Here is an 8,456-nt window from a genome sequence, read left to right as displayed (position 1 = left end):
GCCTTCTACCTCGCCATGGTCGCCGACGCTGAGTTCACACTGCTGCTGGGCGACATGTGCGGGCGATTCATCGAGCATTTTGGGGCAACACACCCAATCACGTCGTTTTCGATGGTGAGCTAGCGAGAGCAGGTGCCCCGCGAAACTCTCTACTCCACCAAATTGGCGCTAGTCGACGGCGGGAAGGAGCGCAAGATTATGATCCGTAGCATAACAATCCTCTCTCTCTATATATATATACTCATTGTTTTTTCTTTAAAAAGGAAAGGGATAATTAAAACATTAATAATAGATTAAGAACACTAAACCATCCACAAACAATAAATAAATTATGGATCTGGCTCCAATGGCTCAGTCGATCACAGGCTGATTTTTTTTTTTTAAATGTATCTACCTTTCTTTAAAAAAGATAAATTATTATAGTTCATCATATTGTTTCCTAAAGTTCAGCGTTTCATAAACTAATTCGTTAAATTATAATAATAACAAAAGATAAAAGTTTGCTTATTTAGATGTACAATACCTATAATTTGAATTCTGTCGTCAAGAAAAAAATACAAAATTGCGTTTGCCGGGAGTCGAACCCGGGTCTATTGCTTGGAAGGCAATTATCCTAACCGTTGGACTACAAACGCTGTCTTGTTAGGATGTTTCAATGAACATATAAAAGTAAATGTTTAATTAATAAATCCAAATAGAAGATTTTTCAATTAGGAAATATATGCACATCTTTCATTGCTATTTAACAAATATATTACATTCCCACGGATATTTTGAAACTTAATTAAAAAAAAATCATAGTTGCACATTTTGTTTTAAAAAATTGATGGGGCAAAAATAAATAAATAAAAACGAATTTAAACAACACCAATATATTGAGGTCAAATTTTACCTTAATAAGATAATTTAATTAATCACGAATTAAAATTATCCTCTACAAATTTAAAAATATCAAATATTAAGAAAGATATTAGATTATTATCATAAAAGATTATCTATTCATCTCTTTAAATATTCCCTAAATATCCTCTTAGATTATCAACTGATCCTAAAAATACGTGTTCTTGCATATTTTTTTTAAAGGTCGACTAGAACAATAATAGCAATAGTAAGAAGGAGAAGGAAAAGAAATGACACGAGTTATCACTTGATTAAAAATTTATCTAGCTTGAAATTTCATCAAATAGGAGAGTTTTTTCTTTCACGTTAACAAAGATACGAAGAGAAATCCCTCCAACAAAAGGCAAAAATCTAGCGAACAACTTTAACTTAGTTATTTTCATACACAGAAGAAGAAGAGGAAGAGGAAGAGAAAGAGAAAGAGGGTTGGTCGTTGTCCACTAATAAAAAAGGATATAAATATATCAATTAAAAAAGAAATTATTTATCTTTTATAGATATAAATTTTAATATCTAGAAAAATAATAATACTCAACAAACGAAGGAAGCTAATGATCCTCAAAATGCATATTTTAGTTTTCATACTATGACATTTTGACATAGATTTAGCTTCTAGTTTAAAGATATGTTTTCATTTTTCACATTAATAGCAAACTCAGTAATGTAATCTTAGTCTAGCTGATTAGGTTACTCAGCTTTCGCCCAAGAGATCCAGTTCAAGTCCCAGCTATAGGAATATCATTAGCTGAATTAATATTTACTCTGAATTATTTTTTCTTGGAAAAACTTTGCTCTGAATTAATATATTTGTATATATAGTTTTCTAACCAAGGATTTTAACAAAATTACATTTTTCTTCCTTACCTCGGAATTTGTCAATCTGTATCAAAAGTATAAGGTTTAAAGTAAACAAAGTAGGTACAAAATAATTGATACTGGACTACCTCACGTTATTTTCTTAAAATATAAAAATACGTAAATTTTTCTTTGACAATGAATGGATAATTATAATATTACTGGGAGTATCCGTTGCTACAAAATTTGTCAGATTAATTTACCAATGGAATATATTGATTCTGTCGGTTATTATTTTTTTTTTTAATTTTTTTTTTTGATATTATCGATGGAATTTAATTTTCGTTAGTAATTATATTAATTTATGAAAAAATAGACTACTAACGAAATTTTAATTTCGCCGGTAAATTATTTTAGGAATCATATATGTTTAATTGTTTTATTTAAGCTTAAATCAAATTGTACAAATTTAATAATATTTTAAATTATATTTTCATTAGGTGACACTATCTATAAACAAAATGTGTATACAATAGATTAGAAAATGAATTTATTAGAAATAATTTTATTATTGAAGTTGAAGAGTTTGTAAACTTTACTAAAAATCAAAATTTATTTAATTTTGATATTCAAATCTACTGATTACTAAATATTATATTACTATATATTTCAAGAGTCCCTATTTACATATTAATCAACTATCATCATTTTCTTCTTCTTCTTTCTATCCCGGTATCATCTTCTTCTTCTTCTTTCTATCCCGGTATCTTTTTTATTACATATAAAATTCATTATACATATATGTAAAATTTTGAATTATATATCAATCTGATCATAATCTATCCTATTTGACTTTTTACAGGATTTTATATTTCTAGTATTCTTTAGAGTATTTGTTATTATGGTATGGATTTATATATTTAATTCTGTATATTTAGATTTAGATATGAATATTTGTTTCTATTATTGTGTTTCTATTTTGTTTAGATTATATTTGTTTCTATCTGTTTTTCTATCCACAATAGTATTTGTTTGTTTGTGATATATGAATTGTAGGATGTATAAATTGTTAGAATTGTATTAGTTTATTTGTATGTATGGATTGTTATGATGTGTAAAATGTGATTGTATATATGAATTGCTAGGATGTGTAAGATATGATTATATACATGGATTGTAAAATGTGATGTTTGTATGTATAAAATGTTCGTCTGTGATGATTTTATATAGATATGTAAATTATAAATAGGGAAGATCTCGAATGTAAAATGTCCCATTTTAAATTATTCCTTTTTTCCTGACAGAATACCAATGAAAATACTGGTTTCGTCGATAATTACTGATGAAAATACTAGTTCTGTTGGTAAATCTGGCTAATGGGTATCGACGAAAACACTATTTTCGTCAGTAATTACCGATAAGAATATTGTTTCCTTCGGTAAATCTGTTGAATCGGAAAGACGCTAGATGGGAGTGAATAACGATCGTCATTTTTTCGAAAATCAAGAATACGCAGCGGAAAAGAAACATAAAAGTACAAACGCTAACACAAGTAATTTTTTACTTTGTTCGAAACATTTAACGACTCCTACTCCAAAGATTGTACATGAGAGTGCTTTTCATGGGCAATTACTATCAGTTCGAAAATTATTTACAAAGATTTGAGTACAAGAACTGAAATATAAATGTTATCAACAAATAGAAAGTACATTTGAAGAAGTCTTCATTCTTCGAGCTTCGGAGTAGGCTTTTAGTGTCATCGGGCATTTTCGGAGCACGCGCAAATATGAAAATCGTAGTAGATGATTGTTTGAAGTTGCTGGTCGAATACCTTTATATAGGCCCATTTTGGGCGCTTAAAACCCCTTAGGGCACCTGGACCGTTGCTGACTTGGCAATCTCTCATTAAAATTTAATCTGTCAATTTTATCCACCTCCGGGCATCTAGACCCCCTCTAGGTGCCTGGACCGTTGATGTGAGTTCGACCAATCGTCTCACTCCAACTCAGCTTCTAGATGATTTTTCTGGTCTGGAGACCTGGACCAATTCCGGGCGCCCGGACCGCCCGGGTGCCTGGCCAGGTACCCGCTCGGGTGAAGTTGGTCCTAGCACCCGGAGTCCGAGCTGCCCGGAGTCCGGGCTCCCGAACCCCTTCCAGGTGCTTGGACACTCTTTTTCAACAACTTCTTTCCTGCAAAAAAGAATTAGTCTAGGCAACAAAAAATATATTTATCCTGTAAAATAAAGTTAGCACAATACAGTAGGATAGTAGTAGTAATTAGATCTTGTCTCCCTGAATCCTGTCTCCTTGAGACCAGAATCTCAATGTCTCAACTTAGGTTTCCTAAATGGACCTAAGCAAGATCGACGTCTACTTTTCCCTCAATTGGGAATGCATTCTCACTGATCTCTCCTCCAGTTGCTTACTTTTACTTACCAACTACAGTCACTTGACTCGCCTTTAACTCACCAAATCTTCCTACCAGTTGTCAGGTCAGCAGACTTAACTGGACTTCGACCAGTTGTCAGGTCCCGCGGACCCAGCCTGACTTCCTACCAGATATCGGGTCCCACAGACTTATCTGGACATTGCACTATCTATTGGGTCCCGTAGTGTTGGTTGGTCCTAGGAAGATCGTACCGATTTCATTGTATAAAAATTTTGTACAAGTGTCAAACCTTTCCTAAACAACCTATTGTGTTCTTTAGAAATTAAATTAGGAATCGCAAACGGAACTTAACATTATTGATTCTAAATTTAACTTATTTGTTCTTAATGGTTTAGATTTGGATCACAAACGATGCTTAACATTATTGATCCAAATCCACCTATGTTATAAATTCAATTAAATATTAATTTCCAAAATTGGCTTGCAGGATTGCATGGCGATGCACTAGTCCTTCTTGGGTATGAGATCATGTTGGTGCAATCGACCTAGGTTTTAATCGGTACGATCATAGTTTTGATGTGTGTGTCAAAGAGTTTAAGTTACGTTCACCCTTGTATTTGATATGTGTATTTGAGTTGTGCAGGTTTGCAGGATACACATGCGACTTAGGTTGATGGCTTCGGGTCCGGTGAAGGATGAAGCATCCGAGGGACTATGGATAAGGCAACGAGGACAAGGGCCGAGGGAAGCGACTTCCAGGCATATGCGAAGGATGACATTGGGGACGAACCGCGGGCTTGAATGCATCCGAGGGACGAGAGCCAAAGGAAGTATGCTTGAGGCAAGAGGTTAAAGCTGCAAAGGAAGCGTCAAATGAGTCGTAAGGGTGAGGGTACAAGTGCATGAGAAATTATACTCGGAGTAAAATCCTAGTTTTAGGGGTTTACTGTAGCAGAACTGTAGCGTTAATGTAGCAGTACTGTAGCGTTACTGTAGCAATACTGTAGCAGTCGACTGCATGTTTTAGTAGTCGAATGGTATAGTCGATCGCGTAGTCGACTGGGTGCGAACAGAATTGTTCTATTCGTTCGGTCAGTGTGGATCAATCGACTGCATATTTTAGCAGTTGATTGGTAAATGACCGTTGGCATACTGTTGGTGTTGCGAAGTAGCCGTTGGCTACCTCCAACGGTAACACCAGTCGACTGATGGTTTTGCCAGTCGACTAGTGTCGAGATGAGTTGATATGATGATCAACTCTCTCCTCTTAATTAAGAGAAGCTTTGTTGCTTGAAGGAGGTTACTCATGCTTGTTGAATAACTCCTAATCTTTGCCCAAAGCTTCCAAGCCATACTCTCTTCCTCCTAAACCGAAGTTCATCTTGTAAGAGGAAGAGAACATTGTGAGAGGTTGTACTCCACCGAGAAGGAGTAAGAGCTAGCCGAAGATTGTCGGGGATTGATCCATCGAAGGATCAAGGGTTCGTCCACCTTAAGGACACGCCGTGGAGTAGGAGCAAGCAATCTCCGAACCACGTAAAGGAATCGTGTTAGCGTTTGTTCTCTTACTTGTTTATTTTCATTGCTTTAGTTTTCATATTCCGCTTGCGTAACTAACCTTGTAGAAAAGAATCGAAGTTGGGGGTGACCTAGATATCCAACCCCCCTTCTAGTCAGCCACCGATCCCTTACAGATCATTCACCACCGCCTAGACAAAGCCTTTTAAAGAAATCTAATATTTAATTTCCTTATATAACTTTAGGTTTAACCAAAAAGAATAATCGAATCACAAATTCGAAAAATAAAAAAACACAAACTCGAAACTCTAGAATCATATGCCTCTTGTGTTTGGAATTCATAGAAAGAAAAACTAGCATGATGCGGAAAATAATTACTAGTTATATCTTTCTTTGTATGCAATAACCTCTTGATCTTCTACCGTATTCCTCGCCTCCTCTTGAACGTCGTGTGGGGGACGAACCTCCAAGATGAACACCACCCAAAAGCTTCTCCTCCTTCTCTAAGTTTCGGCCACAACCACCACCAAGGAACAAAAAAGAGCAAGGGGAAAGGGAAGGGAGAGGGCCGGCCACAAGAGAGAGCACAAGCAAGAGAATAAGAATTGATGTATCATGAATCTTCTCCTCCCCTTCCTTTATAATACTTGCCCAAGGAAAATAAGGAAAGATTTTTACAAAAAAACTAAAATCTTCCTCTTGTTTTCCTTTTCCCCTTTTATTTTTCTTTTTTCTCCTCTTGATTGATTGAATGGTCGGCCCCTTGCTTGGGCACCAAGCAAGGGTGGTCGGCCCTTAAAAGAAGGAAATATCTCTTGTAAAAATTTTATAAGCAAAGAAGGAAAACTCTTATAAAATTTTACAAGCTCTCTTTTACTTTCTTAATGTGAATGTTTAAAAAAAAAGGAAAATTTTAAAAAAAGTTTTAAGATTTAAAACTTCTCATTTAAAATTTTCTTTTTTAACATGGTTACAAAAAGGAAAGTTTCAAATTTAAAACTCCCTTCCTTTTTTCTAAAAGCCATGAGGATGGTTAAAAAGGAAAGTTTTAAAACTTTTAAACTTTTTTTTAAACCATGTGACCTAATTCAAATAAAGAAAGTTTTATAATTTTAAAATATCTCTTTTAAAATTTGTAGATATTTACAAAGAGAAGAATTTAAAAATTCAAAACACCCCTCATACTTTGAATTATGTGGCCGGCCCCCTTCTTGCTTGGGCACCAAGCAAGAGACCGACCCTCTTTAAAAAGATAGTGGCCGACCCCATGGCTTGGTCACCAAACCATGGGTCGGCCCCCTCTTGGACACCAAGATGGGATTTTCATGAGTGGATAAAAGGCACTAATGAGGCTACGACATTGACCTAGAGGAGAAATTGATTTTGGCCTTCCAATGAGCTTGAGTATCCTGTGTTCGCCCCGAACACACAACTCAAGTTCATCGATAACAACTCATTCCACTAAAGAGTTATTACCGCACTACCACACCAATCCCAAATTACATTATGGGCTCCTTCTTATCATGAGTGTGTTAGTGTCCCTGTGTTTAAGATTACGAATGTCCACTGATTAAGTAAGTTACTGACAACTCACTTAATTAATATCTAGCACCAAGAGTAGTACCACTCAACTTCATTGTCATGTCGGACTAGGTCCACCTACAGGGTTTAACATGGCAATCCTTATGAGCTCCTCTTGAGAACATTCTCAACCTAGATAACTAGGACACAGATTCCTTCTATAATCAACAACACACACTATAAGTAATATCATTTCCCAACTTATCGGGCATATTGATTTATCGAGCTAAACCTCACCCTTTGATAAATCAAAGAAATAAATATTAAATATATGTGCTTGTTATTATATTAGGATTAAGAGCACACACTTCCATAATAACTAACGTCTTGTTCTTTTATTAAGTCGATACAAAAAGAACTTACCTTAAATGGTCCTGCTTAATACACTCAGTGTGTACTAATGTAATTTATTAGTTAAGATAAACTAATACCTAATTACACTAAAACTATTCCAATGGTTTGTTCCTTTCCATCTTAGTCGTGAGCTACTGTTTATAATTTATAAAGAATTGATAACATGATCTTCTGTGTGTGACACCACACACCATGTTATCTACAATATAAATTAATTAAACAACTACACTTAGTAAATAAATGTAGACATTTTGACCAATGTGATTCTTTTATTTCAAAATATATGTTTACAAAAAGCTAGACTTTTAGTATACACTTTAACACGCAGAACTAGCTAGATTTCAGCCTGGTGTTAAGTCCTTCAGACCTGTCAACTTCCACACACTTAGTAAAGTAATTAAACCGCAAATACTCTTATTTTAATCCACTTGTCATTCATCAAAACTTGAGTTAGATTATTAGTATAAATTGCACCAACAAAATCTGGTTGCGGGGAACAGTGTTTTCGACAATGTTTACCGATTGAATATTTATTCAGTTGGCAAAAATGCCAATGAAATTTTAATTTTTGTTGAAAAATCATGTTTCGACTAATGATATCCCAACAAACGCTTTTCCGTCGGAATGTCGTCGATAAACGAATATTTCGATGAATTTCTGACAGAAAATCCGACGAATTTCTGACAGAAAATCCTATCAGTAAACCCAATTATTTTTGTAGTGCGTATTGAATTGAACGTAATTAATATATGCCACATTTAAAAAAAACATAAAATCAACATGATCACATGTCATATATCTATTATATTAATATCTTTCTTTTATTAACGCATATCCTCATTCATTTTAACATTAATACTCATTATTTATGGTATTATTGTTCGCTCATTCATCTTTACTCTAATTTTATATTAAAT

At 34.3% G+C, this 8,456-nt stretch overlaps 1 non-coding gene across 1 annotated transcript; it reads right to left on the bottom strand.

The window, feature by feature from the left end:
- Positions 1–563: 563 nt before the first annotated feature.
- TRNAG-UCC lies at positions 564–635 on the bottom strand. Its single transcript has one exon. It is a non-coding gene; the product is annotated as a tRNA-Gly (tRNA).
- Positions 636–8,456: the final 7,821 nt, after the last annotated feature.

The sequence above is a fragment of the Zingiber officinale genome, chromosome 6A (genome assembly GCF_018446385.1).
Source record: "Zingiber officinale cultivar Zhangliang chromosome 6A, Zo_v1.1, whole genome shotgun sequence".
NCBI lineage: Eukaryota > Viridiplantae > Streptophyta > Magnoliopsida > Zingiberales > Zingiberaceae > Zingiber > Zingiber officinale.
This window is presented reverse-complemented; position numbering and strand designations above follow the sequence as displayed.